General features: G+C 35.6%; 1 pseudogene; it reads right to left on the minus strand.

Moving 5' to 3' along the window:
- Positions 1-359: 359 nt before the first annotated feature.
- LOC105532157 overlaps positions 360-25,634 on the minus strand; it is a 55,546-nt pseudogene continuing 30,271 nt past the window's right edge.

A 25,634-nucleotide genomic window follows, 5' to 3' on the forward strand; every position in this document is an offset into this window, starting at 1 on the left:
AATTGATTTTTTAAGACAAAATAATGGTCAATTTGATTAAGTTTTACACTGAAACATTTGTTTTGTTGTACTGATAGAATTTTCCAAGTGAATATAACACATAAAATAGAGAAATAGTAACTAAATGGGAAGAATGGTATATTTTTAAAAATCAAATTTTATATAAACATTGGAATTTTATCTTTCATCTAATTTATCAGTATTTTAATACACCTTACATTTGGCAATTTGGTTTTACCAATTTAATATTTCAAAAAATGTATATAATTAAAACATCATAAGAAAAAATTTGTTCACACAGCCTTTTTCATTATTTTTTTGAAATTTATGATAATTGTTCATATTTATCTTTTAAAAAATCAGATTAAAAACCTCAAATTGGTTTCATCTATGACTTGAACTAATGCTGAACTTAATGCCTGAAGTTGCTTCTTACCACAAGTATTTCTCTATGTTTCTGTTACACGTTCTTCCTCGCTTCTATGGTTCATTACCCCTTCATTTGATAATTCAGCACTAGTCTCAGCATTATTCTCATCATGTTCATCATGTTCGTTTTCTGTCGGAGGAATGACTGGTGGTGGAGGTGGAGAGGGGGTAGACATCACAGTTTTTAACTCTTCTTTGGTCTTTTCCAAGTCTTGCGGGGTTGCAAAAGCTTTGTGTTGCCACTCAGTAGCTTCCTCTTCCTTTTTCTTCTTGGCTTCTTCTAGAAGTGCAATCTTGGCAGTGAATTCAGCAAATGCTGCTAGCTGCTCCTGATTCTTCATCTGGTCGGCAGCTTGTTTTGCTATGGCAGACTTCGCCTCTTCAGCAGCTCAATGCTCCTTTTCAAGCCGCTCTGCTTCTTATTTTGCTCGTTTTCATTTTTGATCCAGTTCTAGAACTTTTTGAGTCTGTTCTTCTAGTTCTTTCTGGGCTTTAATTGTCAGTTCTTCAATTTATTTTAGACGTTCCATTAGCTCTTCCTTTTCACGTTCTATTCTTTCCTTTCCCTTTTCTGCTATCTCTCTTTTCTTCTTTTCATTCTCTAATTGTGCCCTTTCCAACTGCTTCTGATGTTTCTCCTCCCTAGCCTGAGCCTTCATCTGTTGTACTTTAATAGTATCAGGCTTCCTTCTTTGCATGTATAGTTCATAGTTTCCCATATATAAGGCCAAAATCCCCTTATTGATTCTCAGACGAGGTGCATAAAAAACAAAATCAGGTGCCTTTTTGTCTATTGGCTTTATAACAAACTTTTTGTCATTAAATGAAATATTTCTGATTTCACTCCAGGGAAAACCAATTTTAGGTGTTAACTTGTCATCATGCTCATAAACATTCAGACTCAAAGCATCAACACCTAGCCATAATTCAGTTCCCTTTTTATTTTTATTCTGATACTTTTTATTTTATTATTTTTCTTTTCTTTTTTTTTTTTTTTTTTTGAGATGGAGTCTTGCTCTGTCACCCAGGCTGAAATGCAGTGGTGTGATCTTGGCTCACTGCAACCTCCACCTCGCGGGTTCAAGTGATTTTCCTGCCTCAGCCTCCTGAGTATCCGGGATTACAGGCGCAAGCCACCAAGCCTGGCTAATCTTTTGTATTTCTAGTAGAGACGGGGTATCCCTCATGTTGGTCAGGCTAGTCTCGAACTCCTGACCTCGTGATCCGCCCGCCTCAGCCTCCCAAAGTGCTGGATTAAAGACATGAGCCACCATGCCCGGCCCCCTTTTTATTTTTTATTTCAAAATAGTTGACACCATATATTTCTAGATCTTGTGCAATCTTCAGCTATTCCATCAAAGAATCCTCCCTTAGCATTACTCTATGTTCTTCATGCCCGTTCTGTATTCTTTCTTCCCACTGTTCTTTTGTTAGTTTGTGTTGTTCCAATACATGCTGGGGTAGGAGTCTATCATTAGCCAGGTAGCCTGGCTTATGAATCTCTTTATTATAATCTCCACACTTGGTTTGGACTGCACAGGAAGCCAAAATAACTGCTGCTTCTGGCGGGCAATACATTTCATCCTTTAAGATGGCTTCTTAAACTTGCAGGAAGAGTCTCTGGATTATTTCTTGAATTAATTCCTCAGAAACATCTTCAGGAAAAATTTAGCTCTAAACTTGAACTGTAAAGGATTCTCTTTTTTAACATCTTGCTGTGTCACCTTTTTATTTAGTTTAAGCCATATAGGATAACCTTTGCTGTCTACATACAGCAGCCCAAAAAAACAGACCTCACGCTAACCAACTGTTTTCACCACCTGGTCAAAAAGTTGTTTGTCAGTTGTATTGGGCACATAGTGATGTTCTTCATGCTGAGAATGTTAAAGCAGTTCATGATAAGTACAAGAGTCTGCAACAGATTCGACAAGGCAATACAAAGCAGCGTATCGATGAGTTTGAAGCAATATGAGAGCTGTTATTTTGCATATATGTTCTGCATAAGCTGAACCACCAACAGAGAAAAGCAGGCCTTTGCGGATATGATGGAATGCATCCCACCTTGTCAAAGCACTTATACCAGTTTGACTGTGCTAGCTAAAAGACAAATTTAAGGGGAGCTCTTCAGCATTAAGGCAGTATGATATCATGCTTGGTTTTCTTTTACTTTTGGTCCAGGGAATGGAGAATGGTGTTCCATTGCCTCCTTTCACATTCTTTCTTTTTCTTTTTATTTTCTGTTGAAGATTAACACTAATTAGCATGTCTGACAAATGCGTATGTGTGGTTTCAGTTCTATGTACATTTTAAAGGATAATGGTGAACATTTTAATGGGTTTCCCTTGCCTCTTCCATATTTAACCTGTATATATTTCCACATTCTGTCTCACTCACATTTTCTCAGTATGCCCTTCTCATATCTGCCATGCCCATAGCCATAATTCCACCATCATACAGATCAGGCAGTGTTTAAAATGATGGTAGGTAGCAGAGTGGACAGTCTTGGATCATTACGTAGAATAAGGCTATGAATGACGAAAGAGATTAGAACATTTAATAATATATGTACAGCTGGTGGTTAGTTTTTTAAATCCAAATTTAATTACCTAATTGGATATTTGATATTTGGTTATCTAATCACAGTCATCTATAACAGCTACACTGATTGGTGTATTATCTCCTGTAATCCTCTGATGGCTTTTTTTGCCTACCGTTTCACAGAGGTTTGGACAGCAGTAGTAGTTCCCTAGGATAGTTTATTGATGAAACAGTCTCTGTAAGAGTTTTAAAGTTTTGTTCTTTTTAGACTGATTTAGAAAAACAGATGATTAATAAAAGAAAATATACATTTGTTGGTAACTGATTTTAATTATTTTTTAAAACCTGGACCTTTCTGGAAGGGCAGCATATAAAAATGTCAGTCCTGAGGAGGGGACAACAATACTACCTCACTACTACACCCACGATGACTGGTTGTTCAAACACAATGGAGTGTGTAAGCTATATGTTTTATAATTCATAATGATAGTCTCAATCACCGAGAAATACTTTTGAAATTTCATTTTTCCTCAGAATATCTTAAGAGTGCTAAATTTTTAGCTGCCTTTTTATTGAGCCAAACTGTGGGATTCTGATTTGCGTTAAAATTGTAAGCTCCTCACTGATATACTATCATCCTGGAGGGGTGCTGTATGGCTGAGGAAGAGTGAGAGAGAGAATGAGAGAGAGAGTGTGTGTTTATGTGTGTGTGTGTGTGTGTGTGTGTGTGAGAGAGAGAGAGAGAGAGAGATGCTAATCTTGTAGCATATGAAGAATGTCTGTACCTTGATATGATAGCTACATAATCAATTTAGTATATTTGGTTTCTAGATCACTGTGCTTATTTTTTTCAATATCTAATTAAAATACTTAAATTTGGTTTGTTAATTCTATTTTAGAAATTATAATTTTAGTTTATATTAATTTCAATTATATCTTACTGAAGAAATCTTTCCAGTTAGGAGGCTCTAATATTCACATGTTCTAATACTTTGTTTATTGTAAAACAGCTAAATTTGGAGACACGTAAAGCCTTGTTTACTCTATGTGGTTCAGCTACTTTCCATTTGGTATTACACACTCAAATTTACATTTATCTATTAAAATTGCCATTTTATTAAACGTTTTCATGCACAGTCGATTCAAGTTGTGTCTGAAAATAACGTTTGTGCTTTTTTGATTTTGCTGACTTTGAAAGAATTTGGGCAGACATTATGAAAAAGAAAGGTCGCATTTAATATATTTTTTGTTTTGTAGAACAAAACACAGCTGGTGAACCTTGAAGTGACTGTTGTACCACGGTTGTGCACATGCTTCAGAATCCTATGGAAGAGAATGTTTCGCAGTACATCAAAGGAATGGATGGTGGACCCTACTATTCGTGTTTTGAAACATAAATGTTCACTTTAAAGAAACTGCCATAATAGATAAAAACCTGAACTTTCATTGGATTTCCTCATTTTGAATTATGTGCACTACCATGGCTACATCAGTTTGATACAGTATTGAAAAATTATCAGATATATTTTGCTGTTTATGATCTATTTGTAGATTAGGATTAAAATGAATTTAATCCATTTTTTAAGGCTGTGTGAATTTTTCTAAACAAGAACTATTTGCAATATGGATTTTCTTTCGTTTGTTTGTTTGTTTGAGACGGAGTTTCGCTTTTGTTGCCCAGGCTGGAGTGCAATGGCACGATCTCAGCTCGCTGCAACCTCTGCCTCCCGTGTTCAGGCGATTCTCCTGCCTCAGCCTCCCAAGAAGCTGGGATTACAGGCATGTGCCACCACCCCCGGCTAATTGCAATATGGATTTTCAAAGAGATTAAACCAATTATAACTTATTATTAACAGTCTCGAGCACATGTTCATATAGTCAATGTAAAAATGCACTAATGAGTATTTGGTAAATCCCAGTAGGCTTTTGCCATTAGCATAATTTTGTGTTGTACAATTAAGTTACAATTACATCTCTAATTTTGGATAATAGTCATTGGTTAACAATAAAGTGACAAAAGCTTATGCCAAAAAAAGCCTCAAATTAATTGAACATATTTATGGTGTACAGTATGATGCTTCAATGTGTGTATATATTATATAACAATCAAATCAGGGAAATTACAATGTCCATGACTTCAAACATATTTTTTTTGTGGTGACAACATTCAGTCTTCTATCTTGAAATATATGCTGTATTATTATTTGCTGTAGTCACCCTACTGTGTAATAGAACACCAGAATATTCTTCCTGTCTAACTGTAACATTGTATCCATTGACCAACCTCTTCCATTCCCCCTCTCCTTTCTACCCTCTTCAACCTCTAGTAACCACTATTTTACTCTCTAAATCTATAAAATCAGCCTTTTTAGATTCCACATATGAGTGAGATCATGTGGTATTTGTCTTTTTATATCTGGCTTATTTCACTTCATATAATGTCCTCCAATGTTCATTCGTGTTGCCACAAATGACAGGATTTCATTCTGTTTTATGACTGAGTAGTATTCCATTGTGTGTGTATGTATGTATGTGTATATATGCACAAATCAGGGAAATTACCATACATATATATGTATATATACATATACACATTTTCTTTATCCACGTGTCTATAGATGGGCATTTGTATATTGGCTATTGTGAATAGTGCTGCAACAAGCATGGGAATGAAAATATCTCTTCGACATACTGATTTCATTCCCTTTGGATATATACCCAGTAGTGGGATTCCTGGATCATATGGTAATTCTATTTTTAATTCTTTGAGGAACTTCCATTACCAATGGTGTTTCAGAGTTCTCGTTTCTCAATGGCCTCACCAGCATTTGTTATTTTTTTGTGTTTTAGATAATAATCATTTTGACTGGGGTAAAGTAATATATCAATGTGGTTTTGATTTGCATTTTCCTTATGTTTAATGACGTTGAGAATTTGTCTATGCAGGGCTTTTTTTTTTTTTTTTTTGACTTAGTCTCGCTCTATCGCCAGGCTGGAGTACAGTGGCATGATCTCAGCTCACTGCAACCTCCACGTCCCAGGTTCAAGAGATTCTCCTGCCTCAGCCTCCCCAGTAGCTGGAACTACAGGCGCATGCCACCACGCCCAGCTAATTTTTGTATTTTTAGTAGAGATGGAGTTTGACCAAGTGTCTAGGATGGTCTTGATCTCTTGACCTCATGATCCATCCGCCTCAGCCTCCCAAAGTGCTGGGATTACAGGGGTGAGCCACTGCACCCACCCTGACTCATTTTTTAATCAGGTTATTTAGTTTTATACTATTGAGTTGTTTGTGTTCCTTATATATTCTAGATATTAACCAGATACATAGCTTACAAATACTTTCTCCCATTCTGTAGGTTGCCTCTTCACTCTATTGATAGTTTCCATTGCTCTGAAGACGCTTTTTAGTTTGATGTAATCCCATTTGTCTATTCTTGCATTAGGCGTCTGTGCTTTTGAGGTCTTATACAAAATATCCTTGCCCAGCCCAATTTCATGAAGAGTTTCCTCTACGTTTTCTTTTAGTAGTTTCACAGTTTTGGTTTTACATTTAAGTAGTTAATCCAATCTGAGTTGATTTTTGTGTATGGTGAGAGATAGGGATCTAGTTTCATTCTTCTGCATGTGGATATACAGTTGTCCCAGAACCATTTATTGAAGAGACTGTCTTTTCCTACAGGTCTATTATTGGCATTTTTGTCAAAAACAAGTTGGTTGTAAATGCATGAATTTATTTCCAGGCTGTCCTCTCTGTTTTATTGGTCTGTGTGCCTGTTTTTATGCCAGTACTGATCTGTTTTGTTTACTGTAGCTTTGCATATTTTGAAGTCAGGTAGTGTGGTGTCTCCAGCTTTGCTTTTTTTTTTTTTTTGCTCAAAATTGCTTTGGTTGTCTGAGGTCTTTTGCATTTGTACATGAATTTTAAGATTGTTTTTTCTGTTGCTGTGAAGAATGACTTTTTTTTTTTAAGAGCCTCACTCTGTTGCCCAGGCTGGAGTGCAGTGGCATTATCTTGGCTCACTGCAACTTCCGCCTTCCAGGTTCAAGCGATTCTCCTGCCTCAGTCTCCCTATTAGCTGGAATCACAGGTGCCCACTACCACACCCAGCTAATTTTTGTAGTTTTAGTAGAGACAGGGTTTCACCATGTTGGCCAGGCTGTCCTCGAACTCCTGACCTCAGGTGATCCACCTGCCTCGGCCTCCCAAAGTGCTGGGATTACAGGCGTGAGCTGTCACTGGTATCCTGATAATGATTATATTGAATCTGTAGATTGCTTTGGGTAATGTGAACATGTTAATAATATTAATTCTTCCAATCCATGAACAGGGGATATCTTTTTATTTATTTGTGTTCTCATCATTTCCTTTACTTTCTGAGACAGTATCTCACTCTGTCACCTAGGGTATAGTGCAGTGGCATGATCACAGCTCATTGCAGCCTCAACTTCCAGGGCTGAATCGATCCTCTCACCTCAGCCTCTTGAGTAGTTGGAACTACGGGCATGCACCACTATGTTCAGCTAATTTTTTTTATTTTTTATGTTTTTGTGGAATCAGAGTCTCACTATGTTGCCCAGGATGGTCTCAAACTCCTAGACTCAAGCAATCCTCCACCTCAGGCTTACAAAGAGTTAGGATTCGATTTCTTTCATCAATGTTTTATAGATTTCATCATAAATATCTTTCAGCTCCTTGGTTAAGCTTATTTCTAGAGGTGTTTTGTTTGTTTGTTTGTTTTCTTTTTCTTCTTTTTTTTTTTTTTTTTGGTAGCTACTGTAAATGGAATTGCTTTCCTGATTTATTTCTCAGATAGTTCACTACTGGCATAGAGAAAAGCTACCAATTTTAAACCACTCTTATCTTCACTTCACAGTTGGCAAATAGTTTTTACATTCATTGTCTCCATCTTTATCTACTTAAGTTGCCTATGACATAGTTTGGACAGGTAAAATTATCGCCACTTTTACATTTTGGATAAATAATCTCAGGCACAAAATATATAAATGACTTTCCTTAAGATTGCTATGTAATCAAGTGGTGGAGTCAGAATTTATTCTCCAGTACAGATCTTGAATAGAAGGCCCTGGAACACACAGTTTATGTTTAGAAATAGTTTGTTATCATAACACAATACCTTCTTTAAAGCATTGGTAATTTAACTTTCTTCTAATTTATTAGAGCTTGTAGTTTTTCTATTTTATTCAATTTACTAAAATATTTCATAAGTGATAACTAAGATTTTATATGGAGTCAAACTGTTCTGTTCCTCTAATGCTTGGAAAAATGAAATATGACCAGCTGTTTGAATGTACACATGAAAAATTTCAATGTGTGTATAAGGGAAAATTCTGGTGATTCCAAGGATGAGATAATTAAATCAATTTACCTTTGTAAAGGGAAACTGCTCTGGGAATTATTTAAGGTGGTTAAATTGCATAGCTTTCCCTCCACAAGCTGTCAACACTAAAGAGATTAAGACTTCATTTGCAAGCTTTATTTTTAATGTAAAATGACAGTAATTGACATTTTAAAACTGTATGGTACAGTACTCTACATGACACAAGCAGAAACTTGTACAGCTTTGGAGCCTAGCTCTTGTACATATTTGCTCCACTTGTCTATTACAAGATCTGGGGTGTTTTTAGTAGTTGAATCTTTTAAACATTATCTTCCCTATTAGAATGCAAAAACACTGCTTGTGATGATACTAAGGAAAATCAACTTAAGGACACAGAGTACACATTACTTTTGACTCCTGATCCTCCTTTAAAACTGAAAGAGCTTGTACTCTCAAAGTATAATATTCTATGAACCACTTGCCCATTTGCATAATTTGCTTTTCAGTGCAAAGTATTAGGCCCTGACCCAGATTACCTCAAAGTGAATTGTCAGCAAGCCAATAAAATATTGAGCAGATGGATGTCATTTTTCAAAATTAGGCTTTCTTTGACAATAATCATTCTTGATGTTCTATGATAATAAGAATCAGTAGGAAGAATTCATCAAGCATTTCCTTATGTAGACAAGTATATAGCTTACGTAGAAACCAAAAGATGACTGACAAAAAGCAGAAAACTCTTCCTAATTTCAAAAAAGAAATGTGGGTACATATATATGTATATATGTATTATATATATAGTAATACAGCTCCTTGAAGTCCAAAAAGACAATATATTTCTCTTTGCTAAGCATATTACAGAATCCTTCCTTTTTACTCTATATGTGAGTCTGGGAAGTTTTCATGTCCATTCCCAGTTTCTATGCATTGTAGTTTTGAAGGCATAAAAAGATAATCGTATTTTATAAAGAACAATCTGCCTCTTCAATTAATGCCCCATGCTAAATTTGAAATTTACATCCTACACACCACTCTGGTTACAAAATAATTAATTTGATTCAGATGTTTAATTAAGCATGACAAGGAGGCTTTAGTTTTAAGTTAAGAGAGAAAAAAAAATGAAAGAGTTGCCTTGGAAAAGCCTAGAGCATATTTTGCAGAGCATCTTGGAACAAACAGTTTTAACTGAAAGACTTAGCCTATTCCTTTGATGACTTCATTAACAAGTCAAAATATTCAGACCCATGAGGCCTATGACAGAGAATACTCTAGTAGCTAGATGTAGGACACATAGAATTTGGGCTTTTTGATCAAATTGTAATAAATATATATAATTAAGCAGGCTTTGCCTGGGGAATTAAAAGAAAGAAAAGAAAAGTGCCTCTTATTTAGTTTTTGAACCAATGTTTCCTCATTCTATGTTAACTGAAAGGATCTTTTATTTATAGATACTATTATGACCTCCATAATACATCCATTATATACATATTCACTTTCTTTTTGCTCTATTTTATTATGCAAACTCTTTTTGTTGATGTTCAAAACTGTAATTAAAGCCAAGTCTTCATGTTTTCCCCTTTACTAACACTTACATTTTGTTGTAAGCAAAAGAACAAAAGAGTAAATCTTATCATGGTGATTTATTTGATTCTCAATTTTAGTGACATTTACATCTGTACCCACATAGAATGGGAAGAAATCAGTGAACATTCACAGAAATGGCATAAATGCAAACTTGAATTTTTAAAAATGCAATATTCATTAGACAATCTGCAATTGTTTTTTGTATTTTTAAAATTTTCATTTACAACAATACTTCCTGTAGAATTATAGTCACTGTTAATAAGTCACAAAATGTCAAATTGGCTGATGAATGTTCTCATATCAAAGATTTACAGCAGTAGCTATGCTCAAAGTTGAAAGATGTTTTTAAACAGGCAGCAGTTTTATACAAATCCTTACAAATAACTCATGGATACAAAGTCAGGTGATGAACTTCATTTAATAATATTCAACTGAGGGAAAGGAGGGAAATCCATGGTAGTCACAGATGTACATGGCATGATGTTGAAATCTCAGCTCCGGGGAAGATGTTTCAAATCCCAGAGTTTCTGATTTTCTCACATGCTCTATTTCTCCTCTCCAGCCCTCCTAAAAGCCTGTGAAAACCCACCACTGTTACTAGTGGCAGAATGTTGTATCTATCACCTAATATCTGATAGGAAAAAACCACTTGAACTATTGTTCTATTGACACAGTATTCCTGGTGTAACAGTAGGTTGTGTGACCATTCTCTATCTATCTTCAAAAATGTCTTAGGATTTGAATCTAGTCCAATCTTACCTGCAACATTAATTCAAGGAATCATGGGTGTGTGTTGGATTCTATTAAGTCTTTCTGAGTACTGGGAACTATAGACTAAGCACCTATATTTCATTGTCAAAGTGGTTTATCAAGTGATGAGTAATAAGTATTGACGAGATGCAACTGCACCAGAAAATAGATATCAATTTTGTACTCTGAAGGAGCTATGTGACTAGCAAGGTATGAAAGTCAAAGAGACTTCAGAGCTACTCAGTTTCTGGAACAGAAGTGGTCTGTGCCAATCCAATCTCATCTAGTAAGATCACACATGTTCTAAGGATGGAGTGACCGAGGCATGGGAATTTGTGCTTATGAATCATAAAGCGATGGCTATGTTGTTGCTGTGCATGCTGTGTTGCTGCCTGCCCTGTATTCCTTCTTCAAATTAATAAACTTGATGTTGGGTGAAGTCTAACATGTCTCATGAGTTTGTCAAGCTGAACTTAGAGCACTCTTTCTGGTTTATCAGAGTGGACACTGTATACATCTATTTCATTGAGCTTCTACTTCATATTAAAAGGGTATCTTTGGCTTTCCCATTTGATTTTAGTTTTTCCTGCTTCTCATGCTATTCTTTTGGTTTCAATTCAAAAACCCCTGCTCCTTCTCCCATCCCTTAAACTTGTAAATTTGGCACTGAAGTGAATGGATCAAATTGCTAGACTTACACAGATCTGGATGTGCATCCTAGCTTTGCAACTCAAGGGCAGTTTTAGGTAGTGAAAATTAGTTAACCTTTGGAGATTCAATTTCTTATTGGTATACTAGGTCCTATATATCTCATAATTTTATTTAAATTGTATAACACCTATAAAGTTATTTTAAATGGATAAATGGCTTAATGAATGAGAACAAACCAGTAAATAAACTTACATGAACTTATATGTTGCAAAAATTAAGAATAACTGCCATCTATCTTTGTATCTTATAATACCTGAGATGGAGGAGCCCTGTATCAATTAAGGACATATACTGTGCCATATATTTACACAGATTATATTATACAAACTGTCAGTATAAACACTATATTCATTTTATATAGGAAAATTAGAAGCTTTGAATTTTTTAATAATCTCAACTTTATTAAATATGATTGCTAGGATTTGAGGACAATTTATCAATTTTATCAAGAGCATTGTGTCAATATAATCATATTTAATTTTCAAAACAACCCTGTAATTACTGTTATTATTCCATTTCACAGATGAAAGAAGTGGATATTTAGAAGAATTATTAGCATGTAATGGAGCAAGTATTAAAATCCAAGTGTGTATGACTCTAAAGTCTATAATCTTTCAATTAATAATGCTGCTATGAATGAATTCAGTGACTAGAACATAATATGGAAATGATATATATTTGATGAATGACTACATAACACTTTCATAGTTTGCTCTTTAGGAGTAATATGATTTTATTCTCATTCTCTAGTGGGAGTGCCACTTCAATCAATCTGTGGATGATACAAAAACATCTGGCAGATATTCCAATCACTTTATGTTAACATTATTTATTATAGAGAGTTTTCAGCACCTAGAACCCCTAAAATAAAATTCAGAATGTCCTGTGTTTGTCTAAGACCAGGCATAACAAAGGAAAAATATTCTGATTTTACATGTAAGATTTTTAAGTGCTTCTTTTAGATAGAGATGAAACTGTTATTTTAGTGAATTATATTTTTAAACACTGCTACAACATTGATTATAATACCTTGAAAGGTACAAAAATTCAAATATTTCAGGTAAAATAGGATAGCAGACAATTACATTACAGAAAAGTGTGGGAGAACAGAAAGCAGAATTTCTCTGATTGACATAGAAAACTTTGAATGATGTAACAAAGCCAAAGATAGATGTTTAAAAAAGATTGTATAAGACAAAGGGGAAAAAATGCTATTTGTCATAGGATGAATTGTGTCCCCCCAAAAGATATATGAAGTCCTAACCCTAAGCACCTTGGAATGTGACATTACTTGGAAATAGAGTTTTTGCAGATGTAATCAAGTTAAGATAAGGTAATTAAGGTGAGCCTTAATCCAATATAACAAGTGTACTTATAAGAAAAGGGAGAATCGCTTGAACCTGGGAGGCAGAGGTTGCAGTGAGCCAAGATCGCGTCACTGCACTCCAGCCTGGTGATAGAGCGAGACTCCTTCTTAAGAAAAAAAAAGAAAAAGAAAAGTGAAATGTCAACACACACATGCACAGAAGAATGCCAACTGAAGACAGATACATGAGAGACGACAGCCATGTGAAGATGGAGGTGGAGATTGGAGTTATGCTGCTACAGTGAAGAAACGCCTAGGGCTACCAGAAGTTGAAAGAGTAAAGGAAGAATTCTGACCCAGTGGCTTCAGATGGAGTGTGGCCTTGCTAATATCTGATTTCAAACTTCTGGCCTCCTGAATTTTAAGACAATAAATTTATCCTGTTTTAAGTCACCAAGTTTGTGACACTTTCTTACAGCCACCCTAAAAACTAACACAATATTTTAAAAATCTTCATTGTAAAGAAAAATATCTCTACACTTATCCGTTCATGGACCAGAGTGTACAGAGTTATTTTGGAGTGGAGAGTTGTGAAACTCTCAATTTTCACTCTGTAAATATCTTAACATGGGTATGTTCTCATTCTTGACAAAAATTTGAAGTGAGAATGAAATTTTTTTCACTGATTTATAAATGTGTGATAACATGATTTTTCTTTGTCTTCAATGATAAATATTTTTTTCTTATTGCTCTGTTTATTCGAATATGGATCTACTAAGAGCAAACAAAGGTTATGCTAATCTATATATTCCTCTGAATTACCAAGGTTATTTCAGGCCTTAGCCTCAGTTATTTGATGATTCTTTTAAACTCACATTTCATTTTGATGTGTGGTCCCGACCAGAGAATATGACCAGAACACAGTGGTTTAAATAGCATGAATAACTTATTTGTATAAGTTACTTATTGCTGTGTAACAAATTACCCCAAACTTTAATGGCTTAAACCAACATGCATCGTCTCACAATTACTGTGAGTCAAGAATCCAAACATGACTTAACTGGATCCTCTGGCTTTAGGCTGCTCTCGAAGCTGTGGTCATCTACAGACTCAACTGGGGAGGATCTGCTTCTTACTATATGTGTGTGTGGTTGTGGCAGGATTCAATTCTTTGTGGGCTCTGAGATTGAAATTCCTCATGAGCTGTTGGCCCAAGTTTTTCCTTGTTTCCCTCACATGTGGACCTGTCTTTAGAGCATCTCACAACATGGCCACTTGCTTTATCATCAAAAGGGCAAGAGAGAATAACAGCAAAAAATAGAGTTCCAGCAAGGTGGAAGGAACAGTCTTTTGTAACCTAATCAGACCAGTGACAACTCTTCACTTTTGTCATATTCCGTTCATTAGAAGAAAGTCACTAGGTCCAACCCATATTCAAGGAAAGGAGATTACACAGGGATATGCGTACCAGGAAACAAGGATCACTGGGAGCCAAACCTACCATACTCTTGTGTGATCAAATGATAAATATGCCTAATATGATTAAATGATACCTATGTATTGAAATAAAAAATAATAAATAGCTCTTTATAAACTGAAATCAATAAGTAGGTATAATTTTCTTATGGAATACTTTTTAATAAGTAATACAGGAATTACATAAATTGCAATGAAAAAGTGAAAGAGACTGAATAAGAATTGCAGGTTGGAATTTTGGCAAATCACATATCAATGCCAAGCATTTAGCCAAGAGTTTTATATATTCTGTATTGCATGAGAGCAAAAGTTTTTAAGTCATACATCTATGAGTTCATATTCAGGGTCAACCACCACTTACTAGTTGTTTTTTCATCTGTAAAGTGAGGGTCCTAATTCCTGCACATCAGATATTTAAATCTGACCTCACATATAAGGTACTTAACCTGCTTAAATAATTTCATGAGTATTATTATTTTAAGATGATTATTTGCTCTATAATAAAAGACTTGGGAGAATGGAGTTATTTAAACAGAAGAGGTGTTTTAATATCAGTGAAAATAACTATTAATGTCAAGAGTAACACTGGGCAGAGGTAGAAGCCTCATTTATGTCAAACAAAGATGCTAAAAATCATTATACAGGTAAAATTCTGCCAGAAACTGAAACAAATGGAGCTCAAGGTAAGGACAGGAAACAAGTTTGGGGAGTTGACAGTTCATTCAGGTGTAAAGAGATAGAATTGTGAAATGTTGTAGTGATCCTGACAATGATGTCCTTTTACCTAGGGATTGGTTTTATTGATGTTCAAATACAAGACAGTTTTTGGCTCATTTCATCCTAAATATTCACTTTGAAATCAGGTAGATTGTTTGCCTCCACGAGTCAGTCCAATTTTTCATTCCTCCCATATCCACTCCATGAGTGGTTTCTTTCAGTGGTAAGAAGTGGAACATTGGGGATGCGACACAAATTTGGAGTGATGAGATAGTGCCAGAAAAGGACTTCTATCCATTTCCCTTCAAATGTTTCCCTTATTTGGTTCTTCATGGACTCACTGGCCCATGGACATAAGACTCTTTGAAAGAACAATAAGTACATGTGTCCTACTATTTGCCAGGCATACTCATGAATAACACGTGTACCATATTACTTATGACTTTATGAGTCAGTGAGTATATCATTTGTATAGAAGCGAAATCTGAATATGAGAGGAGTTAGGAGACATACCTAAAATCACATAACTTGTCATTAACAAATATTGGGATTAAAAATAGGTTTTCTTGCTCCAAGGAATATGAGTTTCCACTACAATCCTTGTACTTATAAAATGCTAGAATTAGGGTCAGATTTGATTGATTTAAGAGATAACCAAATCATTTAGGTTAAAACAATTTTATTCAGTTAGTGTTAATTTGCATTTGATTTATATGTGTTTCCATGTTGCAATTTTTTTCCACCCAACACAATATAATTAATATTGCACACTAATTTTTGCAACTTGCATGGCGAAGCCAGAAAATTCAAACTTATAAGCACCATCAATCACTAGGTTGTTGTTACCTTATGCACAACACAATAAGGAAGAGAATGCCATCATATTTTTTTTTGGTTTCTGAATACGTTAAAACTCTAAAGAAAATAAATTATGTTTTCTCTTTTTTATATGTCTAGTGTGTTCTTTTAGTAAAACCACAAATGAAGAGTCTATACATGTATTTAATCTTATAAAATGGCAAGGTAGATAACCCACAAGCACATAGCTACTGGAGCTAAATAGATAAACTAAAGAGAACTAGAATAGCTAAAACAAGTTTGAGAAAAGAAGTAGCTTAGAGGACTCATACTACCTGATTTTAAGACTTGCTATATAAATATAGTATGATACTGAGAGAGATAGACACATAGATCAATGGAACAAAACAGAGAACAACAAAGCAGACCCACACCAATATGTCCGATTGATTTTTTTTTTTTTTTGCAAAAGTGAAAATGCAATTAAATGGAGGAAGGATAATCTTTTCAACAAATGGTGTATGACAGCCCTAGGCAGAAAAAGAACCTCAACCTAAACCTCAGACCTTATACAAAAATTAATTCAAAATGCACCACAGATGTAAATGCACCCAATGTAAAACTAAAAAACATTTAGAAGAGAATATCAGAAAAAAGTTTTATGACCTAGGGTTAGGCAAAGAGTACTTAGACATGACACTAAAAGCACAATCAATAAAAGGAAAAAAATGGATAAATTGAGCATCACCAAATTAAATTTGTTGGCCCTGCAAATATCCTGTCAGTAAGATTAAAAGAGAAGCCTCAGACAGGGAAAAAAATTGGAAAATCATATTTCTGACTAGGACTATTTAAAAAATATATAAGGAACTCTCTGAACTCAACAGTAAGAAAATGAAAAATCTAACAAGAAAATAAGCAAAGGCTTGAACAGACACTCCACCAAAGAAAATGTTAGACATGGACTTAACTGACTAATGAAACAGAAGATGAGGATTTCTAGAAAATATCTGTTTTCCTGAAATGGGCACCACCCTCTTCTTTCTCCTCTTTCTTCATATTCCTAATCAGAAAATGTATGCAGTGTTTGGAAGTACAGTATCCACCCTGAAATCAGAAAGACAAAACTCACTTGATTAGGATGGTGGACCAAGAAGACAAAAGAAAACTGATACTTTGATGATACCGAGTTATTGTTTCCCCTATATTTCCGCGTTATTTCTCCTATATTTAGAGTTAAATTTCCTCTATTTCCCCTGAATATCTTTCCCAAAATTGTAGAAAATAAATACATCGGCAATGTGAGTTGTCTGTATTGTTTGAGAACATTCAATTCTGCTCTAGGGGACAAGAAAACAAATGGAATAGATGAAACTTATATGAATTTTTAAGCATAGATTTTAAGTTAAGCAAGTAACTTATGAAATTAGGTGAAGATCATAGGATTTGTTAAGAATCAATAAATAAGTGTCTTACAAGCCATAGGCAAATTGCATAAGATGTGTTAACTTTACGTATTAACTTAGTAACTGGTTGAAGAGTTTAACCCCTGGTTAAGAACACATCTGTAATTTTTCAGGTCTAACCATAGGCAATTATAAAGGCTTTACCTGAAAGGCCTTGCTGGGGAAAGCCCCTCTCCCAACACGAGACTTGCTGCACAGTCAATATCTCTTTTTTTTTTGGACAGAGTGAAACTCTGTCACCTAGACTGGAGTGCAGTGGCACGATCTCGGCTCACTGCAAACTCTGCCTCCCAAGTTCAAGCAATTCTCCTGCCCCAGCGTCCCAAGTAGCTGGGATTACAGGTGCCTGCCACCACGTCAGGCTAATTTTTGTATTTTTAGTAGAGAAGGGGTTTCACCTTGTTGGCCAGGCTGGTCTCAAACTCTCGACCTCAAGTGATCCACCCATCTTAGCCTCCCAAAGTGCTAGGATTACAGGTGTGAGCCACCATGCCCAGTCATATTGCCATTTTTGAAGGTAGTTGCAGTCAAGATGTAGGCCCTTCTGCAGGTCATGCTCTTTCACATATTTATATTCCTTGCCCCAGTGCCTTCATTCAGAGGTCTCCTTATCTAAGGCCTTGGGCAAAGACCTTCTTTAGACACCTCTGCCAAGGCCTCCTTATGGGAGTATGGAAGGGAAATCCTGAAGACACAATTCTCCACTATGATTCAGTACTCAGAACTTCCCACTCAGCCCTTCCCCTTTGCTTCCTCTCAACCACACATCAGGGTCCATAAAACTGGAGCCTTTTGTCCCAAGTTTCCTCAACAGTGAGATGATGCCCACATTTACTCCTGTTCACCTGACCTTTGATTGGTGTGCCAATCACAGAGAGTTGGTGATTTCTCCAGGTTTAGTCTCTTGCTTATACCATCACAGGAAGCGATTAAAGAGCTTAACTCTCATTTTGGGCTTATTTCTCTAATCAGCTACTTGGACACCTAATCAGACACCTCAATGGTCAGCACTCTCTTTCTCCTAACACTGGTAAAACATATACACATGGAATATATAATGGAAACAAGAAAGTTACTTATAGATAGAAAGGGATGGAAAGGCAAAGTCATAATAATGTCAAATTTGAGCTTATGTATGTGTCATCCCTAATCAGTCACCCAATATGCCCCCATTCTGACTCCACATGACATCTCCTTAAGCAACACACACACACACACACACACACACACAGAGCAGAGGAGGGGAAGAGAAGAGGTGGAGGAGGAGGGGGAGGTAGGACAAGGAGGAGTGGAGGGCAGGAAGAGAGAGAGAAAGAGAGAGAGAGAATGCCTCTTTATAAGGCTAATTGGTGAGCTCGAGCTGATGGCCAGGTATATGTATCTGTCCTTACACAGCTTCTATAGAGCAAGCATGTATCTGTCACAGGAAATTTCTTTTGACTCATTTACTCAAAACTCAATGATTGTCCTCATAGCCAACTTTCAGAGGAAGGGAGATGCAGTAGAGATAGAGAAAGGCATATGAACATTGCACAAACCATGATTCAGGCAGCTTCTGAAGGTGGAAAGAAGTCCTTCCTCTCCCATTTCCTATGAAAAGTATGTTAAACAAACTCCCTTCTCTCATTGTTAACTCTATGATGTAAGTGGATTTACTAAAATGTGATTCAGGTACCATAATTTGATCTGTTAATCTTTTGCTTCTATGGGACATCTGGTAAAGCTAGCCTGGTATGTATGTGGATGCAACTATTGCACCAGGGCTATTTCCCAGGTAATAACAGTTAATACAAGAAAGTTTCCTTTGAGACTTACCTTGTTTTTATATGTAGAATATTAGCTGCCATTCATTAAATTTTTTTCTGCAGTTACGGTTTTAATAAACTTTTTAGCCCAAAAGTAAATTAGAAGACTGTGTTTCTCTCCTAATTCCCAGGCCACTACATTGAATTTTGCTCTTTTCTTGATATGTTCAGGTTTAGGATAATCATGGTCACAAAAATTGATATATCTACTACTTGGAATTTATGTCAAAGCCCTGTGTGACATGCTACATGGCCGATCTGTGAAAATTCCAACACTGTATAAAAAATTACTTCTTTTTCTAAATACTATTTCCCTCCCCTTTCCTTTATTTCTCTCATTAAATGAAACAATAATTTCAATGCTCTCTATCTTTCCTATTTTTACCAGTTGGTATATTGATTTGTAAATATTGATGTTTCCCTTGATTGCTTAATTTTAAATTTCTTGCTGTATTTGTAATAGATTATAGAGGCACAAGTCTTTTATTTTTTGGTGGATTACACTATTTTAATTAAAATTTGTATTATGAGACAATTGTAGATTCACAAGTAGCTGTAAGAGAGAGACATCCTATGTTCCCTTTATGTATTTTCCTCCAATATTAACATCTTGCAAAGCTACACATTAGAAGAACACATAGAGGAAAAGCCCATGAAACTGGATTTGGCAAAGATTTCCTGTATATGATATCAAAAGCACAGGCAACAAAAGTAAAAATACACAAATTGGACAACACTAAACTAAAAAATTTATCCACACCAAAGGAAACAATCAACAAAATGAAAAGGCCATCCACAGAATGTGAGAAAACATTTGCAAAGCATATATCCAATAAGGGATTGATATGGTTTGGGCCAGGGCCCTGCCCCCCTGCTCACCACCAAATCTCATGTTGAATTGTAATCCTCAGTGTTGGGGGCGGGACCTGATTGGACGTGATTGGATCATGGGGGAGGATGTGGTGTCTCCCCTGCTAACTCATGATAGAGTTGTCTGGAGAGGTGGTTGCTTAAAAGTGTGCAGCACGTCCTCCTTCGCTCTCTCTCTTCCTCCTGCTCTGCCATGTGAAGAAGGTGCTTGCTTCCCCTATGCCCCACTGCCATGATTGTAAGTTTCCTGAGGCCTCCCCAACCATGCTTTCTGTACAGCCTGCGGAAATGTGAGTCAATGAAACATCTTTTCTTCATAAATTACCCAGTCTCAAGTAGTTATTTATAGCAGTATGAGAACAGACTAATTCAGGGGTTAATATCCAAAATATACAAGGAACTTATACAACTTGATAGCCAAAAATAAATGACCTGACTTTAGAAGGGCAAAAGACCTGAGTAGGCATCTTTCCAAAGAAGACATACAAATGGCCAACAGGTATATGAAAAGGTGTTCAACTTCACTAATCACCAAGGAAATGCAAATCATAACCACAATGAGATATTATCTCATGAGGATGGCTGTTATCAAAAGTCAAAAGATAACACGTGTTAGTGAAGATGTGAAGAAAAGGGAACCCTCATACACTGTTGGTGGGAATGTAAATTAATGCAGCCGCTATGGAGAAGAGTATAAACATTCCTCAAAAAATCAGAAATAGAACTACCATATGATCCAGCAATCCCACTCCGGAATATATCTCTAAAAGAAATAAAGTCATTATTTTGAAGAGATTTCTGCACTCCTATGTTCACTGCAGCATTATTCACAATAACCAAGATATGGAATTAACCTAAGAGCCTGTTGATGGATGAATGGAAAAAGAAAAGATACACACACACACACACACACACACACATAGTGTACACACATACACTGGAATATTATTCAGCCTAAAGAGAATGAAATCCTGCTAGTTATGACAGCATAGATCAACCTAGGACATTATGCTAAGTGAAATAAGTCAGACGCAGAAAGACAAATACTACATGATCTCATTTACATATGGAATCTAATAAAGTCATACTCAGATGCAGAGTAGCAGGGTGGTTACCAGGAGTAGAGGATAAGGGAAATGAGTAGATGTTGGTCAAAAGGTACAGACTTGAAGATATGAAATGAACAAGTTCTGGAGACCTAATGTATAGCATGCTGGCTATAGTTAATAATAATGTGCTGTATATTTGAAATATGCTAGGAGAGTAGATTTCAACAAAAGAGTAGCTACATGTGTTGTTGATGGCTATGTTAATTAGCTTGATAGTTGCAGTAATTTTACAATATATATGTACAGCAAAATATCATGTTGTACACTTTGAATATGTATTATTTCTTTGTCAATTTTACCTCAGCAAAGCTGAAAAAAGCACAATGAGATATCACGTCATACCTTCCAGAATAGCCATTATCCAAACAAACAAACAAATAGAAAATAGTAATTGTTGGTGAGGATGTGGAGAAATTGGAAGCCTCATGCACTGTTGATGGAATTTTAAAATGGCACAGACACTATGGAAAACATTCTGGTGGTTCCTCAAAAAAATTAAAAATAGACCTACTACACGATCAAGTAATTCTTCTTGTAGGTATACACCCCAAATAATTGAGCAAGGCCTTGAAAAGATATTTGCACACTTAATATTTATAGCAGCACTATTTAAAATAGCCAAAAGGTGGAAGCAACCAGTGTTCACTGAGAAATGAATAAACAAAATGTGATATGTATATATATATGCACACACACAATGGAATATTATTTAGCTTTAAGAAGGAAATAAATTCTGACATATGCTACAACGTGGATGAACCTTGAGGACATTGTACTGACTGAAATAAGCCAGTCACAAAAAGCCAAATTCTGTATGATTTCACTTACATGGTATACCTAATCAAATCCATAGAAACAGAAAGTAGAGGCCGAGCTCGGTGGCTCACGCCTGTAATCCCAGCACTTTGGGAGGCCAAGGCGGGCGGATCACGAGGTCAGGAGTTTGAGGCCAGCCTGGCCAATATGGTGAAACCCCGTCTCTAATAAAAATACAAAAATTATTCGGGCGCTGTGGTGCGCGCCTGTAGTCCCAGGTACTTGGGAGGCTGAGGCAGAAAAATCGCTTGAACCCAGGAGGCGGAGGTTGCAGTGAGCCGAGATCGCCCCACTGCACTCCAGCCTGGGCGACAGAGTGAGACTTCATCTCAAAAAAAAAAAAAAAAAAAAAGAAAGAAAGAAAGAAAGAAAGTATAATGGTGTTATAGTGTTTGCCAAGGGCAAGAAGAATGGGGAAATGTGGAAATGGGGAGTTTTCTAATGGTACAGAGTGTTAGATTTGCAAGATGAAAAAGTTCTGGAGATTGTTTGCTCAATGATGTGAATATATTTAACACTACTCAACTAACACACTTAGGAATGATTAAGAAGGTACAGTTTATTTTATGTGTTTTTCATCATAAAAAAACCCTATAGTACAATACCACAACCAGGATCTTAGGAAACCAACATTGTTATAATCCACAGTTTTACTTATACTTCGGTAGGGGCGAGTGTATTTAATTCTATATAATTCTTTCACGCGAAAGTTCATGCATCTACTAAGAATCAGGATACAGAACAAAATAATCATCATAGATATCCCCTATTTTGCCTTTTCATAAGCACACCCACCTCCCTCCCAAAGAAGCTTCTTTCAGTTCCACCACCTTATCACACTCCCATGGAAATCACTAATTTATACTTTACTCCTGAAACTTTGTCTTTTCAAAAGGTTAAAAATGGAAACTTACAGAAAAATAACATTTTGACATTGGCTTTTTTCAGGCAACATAATTCTTTAGCTATGTATCCAAGTTGTATGCATCAATAGATTGTTCCTTTTCATAAATGGTAACTTTCAAGTCTTTCCAGTGAGAACGAAAAAAGTTGCAGTCACTTTAACAGGAAGTTTTTCAGTTTCTTAAGATGTTAGTCATTGACTTAGCATAGCATTCAGCAATTACAAAACTAGATTTCTACAGAAGAAATGTGAAAAATACATCCATCTAAGACTTGTAAGTTAAGGAGTGGAGGATCATTATACATAATAAGTAAAAAGTGGCATGATGGGGGTGTCTTTCAAATTCTGAATGGTTCATCAAAAGGTGGTTTGTAGACAGAAAGGGATATTGAGAAGAAACAACGTTTTGATACATGCTGCAAGGCTGATGATCCTCAAACACATACAAGTGAAAGAAGTCAGCCAAAAAGGACCACACATGACATGAATTCCTTGTATAAGAATTTTCAAGAAAAGGCACATTAACAGAGGTAGAAAGCAGATAAGTGATTGCCCAGAGTTAGAGGTAAGAAGAAAATGTGGCAGTGAACAGGAACAAAATTTCTCACGCAACGACATAATTTCTAAAAGTTAGATTCTGCTGAGGATTTCACAGCTTGGTGTATTTACCAAAAAATCATGAAATTGCACATTCAACATGAGCAAACATAACGCAAATCATCTCAATAAAGGTTTTTTAAAACATCAATTGCATTTCTATATAATAACAATGTATAATCTGAAACTGAAATTGAAAAAAAATTACCATTGTCAATAGCATGCGAAGGAATAATTGATTTAAAATTAATATGAAATGAGGAAGACTTGTACACTGGAAACTACAAAATATTACTGAGGGTAACAAAAGATGATATAAGTAAATGGAGTATCATTCCAGATTCATGGATTCATGACATGGCATACATATCAATACTCTCAACTAGATGTACAAATTCAAGGTCATCATTTTCAGAAAAGCAATCATACAAATGACCAAGACACAGGAAAATATGCACAGGAAATACAAATTTAAAAGACAATGTTAACCACTTTCACACAGAAAAAATGAAATAAAAACCACAGGAAATAAGTGTGGTCAAAGACATGGAGTGAATATCATCCTCACAAAGTTGTGATAGGGAAGAAAATTATAGAAGCAATTTGACAATTTCTAATAATGCTTAAAAAGTAGTCTTATAGGAAACAGCAAGAGCACAACTAATAATATATACAAAAGAAATGAAAACAATTCACATGATAACATGTACACAAAGATCACAGCAGCATTATTCATGATGTCTAAAAAGAGAAACCACTGCAGGTCCTTCAACTGGGTATCAGACAAAAAAATAAAATGTGTATTTATAAAGTGCAATACAATACCATGGAATACAAATTCATGTTAATGGATTAGAAAATTCAATATCGTGAAGATGCCAACAGATTTAGTATATCTACAGACTCAAAAACATTGCTATTAAAATCTCAGCCTCACTTTTTCAGAGAAATGGAAAAGCTGATATTAAAATTCATATGTAAATGCAAAGGTCCTAGGAGAGCCAAAACAATCTTGATTTAAAAAATAACTAAGTGAGAGGATGAAAAATTCACAATTTCAAAACTTAGTACAAAGGGACAGTAATCTATAGGGCATAGTATTGACATTAGGATGGAAATGTCAACCAATGCAACAGAATACAGAGTTCATAAATACATCTATTTATTTTTGATCAGTTGAATTTTGACAAAGACTCCAAGACAATTTAATATAGAATGTTAATCTCTTCCACAAATTATACTGGGACACTTGGATATCCACACGCAAAGAATGAATATAGAACTTCAGTTTAACCATGATACAACGATAGATAAAAAACAAAAAATACACATAAAGGTATATGCCAAAACTCTAAAACCATAAGAATAAAATAGAGTAGTAAATTTCTGAGCCCCTGAAACATGCAATGATTTCTTACAAAACACTAAAACAACTCATGCAAAAAAAGGATCAGAATTCCAAAATTAAAATATTTTGACCTTTTAATGGCCACATGGATAAAGAGCAATAAAAATTAATATAAATAAAACTATGTTTGCAAATTATATGTGAGGTAAACAATTTATGAATATAAAGAACCATTTCAATGCAAAGAGAACAGAACTAAAACTGTATGCAAAGGATTTGAACAGACATTTCACTTAAGAATATACTAGTTGTGAGCAAGCCCAAGAAAAAATGACCAATAGCATATACTTTTAAGAAAATGCAATGACAAATGCCAAGTCATAACCACAAAAGCACAATTATTTTAAAAGCACACATGCACATACTCTTAGAGCACAGAAAATAACAAGTGTTTTCAAAGATGTGGAGAAACTAGAACTCTCATATCTTTCTGGTGGAAGTGAAAAACATTGTAGCCACTTTGGAAAACAGTCTGCCAGTTTCTTAAGATATTAAACTATTAAACATCAACTGTGCATAGGATTGAACAATTGAAAAAGTCTTTTTTTTTTTTTTTTTTTGAGACAGAGTCTTGCTCTGTCGCTCAGGCCAGAGTGCAGTGGCACAATCTCGGTTCACTGCAACCTCCGCCTCCCGGGTTCAACCGATTCTCTTGCCTCAGCCAACTGAGTAGCTGGGATTATAGGTGTACGCCACCATGCCTGGTTAATTTTTGTGTTTGTAGTAGAGATGGGGTTTCACCATGTTGGTCAGACTGGTCTCGAACTCCTGACCTCATGATCCGGCCACCTCGACCTCCCAAAGTGCTAAGATTACAGGCATGAGTCACTGCGCTCAGCCGCAAAAGTCATTTTCTATATAAGAGAAGTAAAGCAAAATTCCACCCAAAGACTTGTAAGTGAAGGTTTATAGAAGCATTATATATAATAACCAAAAAGTGGAAAAATTTGGGATGTCCTTCAACTGGTGAATGGATAATCAAAGGTGGTGCATAAAAAGAAACAGGAT

Source organism: Mandrillus leucophaeus, unplaced genomic scaffold (genome assembly GCF_000951045.1).
Source record: "Mandrillus leucophaeus isolate KB7577 unplaced genomic scaffold, Mleu.le_1.0 Scaffold937, whole genome shotgun sequence".
NCBI lineage: Eukaryota > Metazoa > Chordata > Mammalia > Primates > Cercopithecidae > Mandrillus > Mandrillus leucophaeus.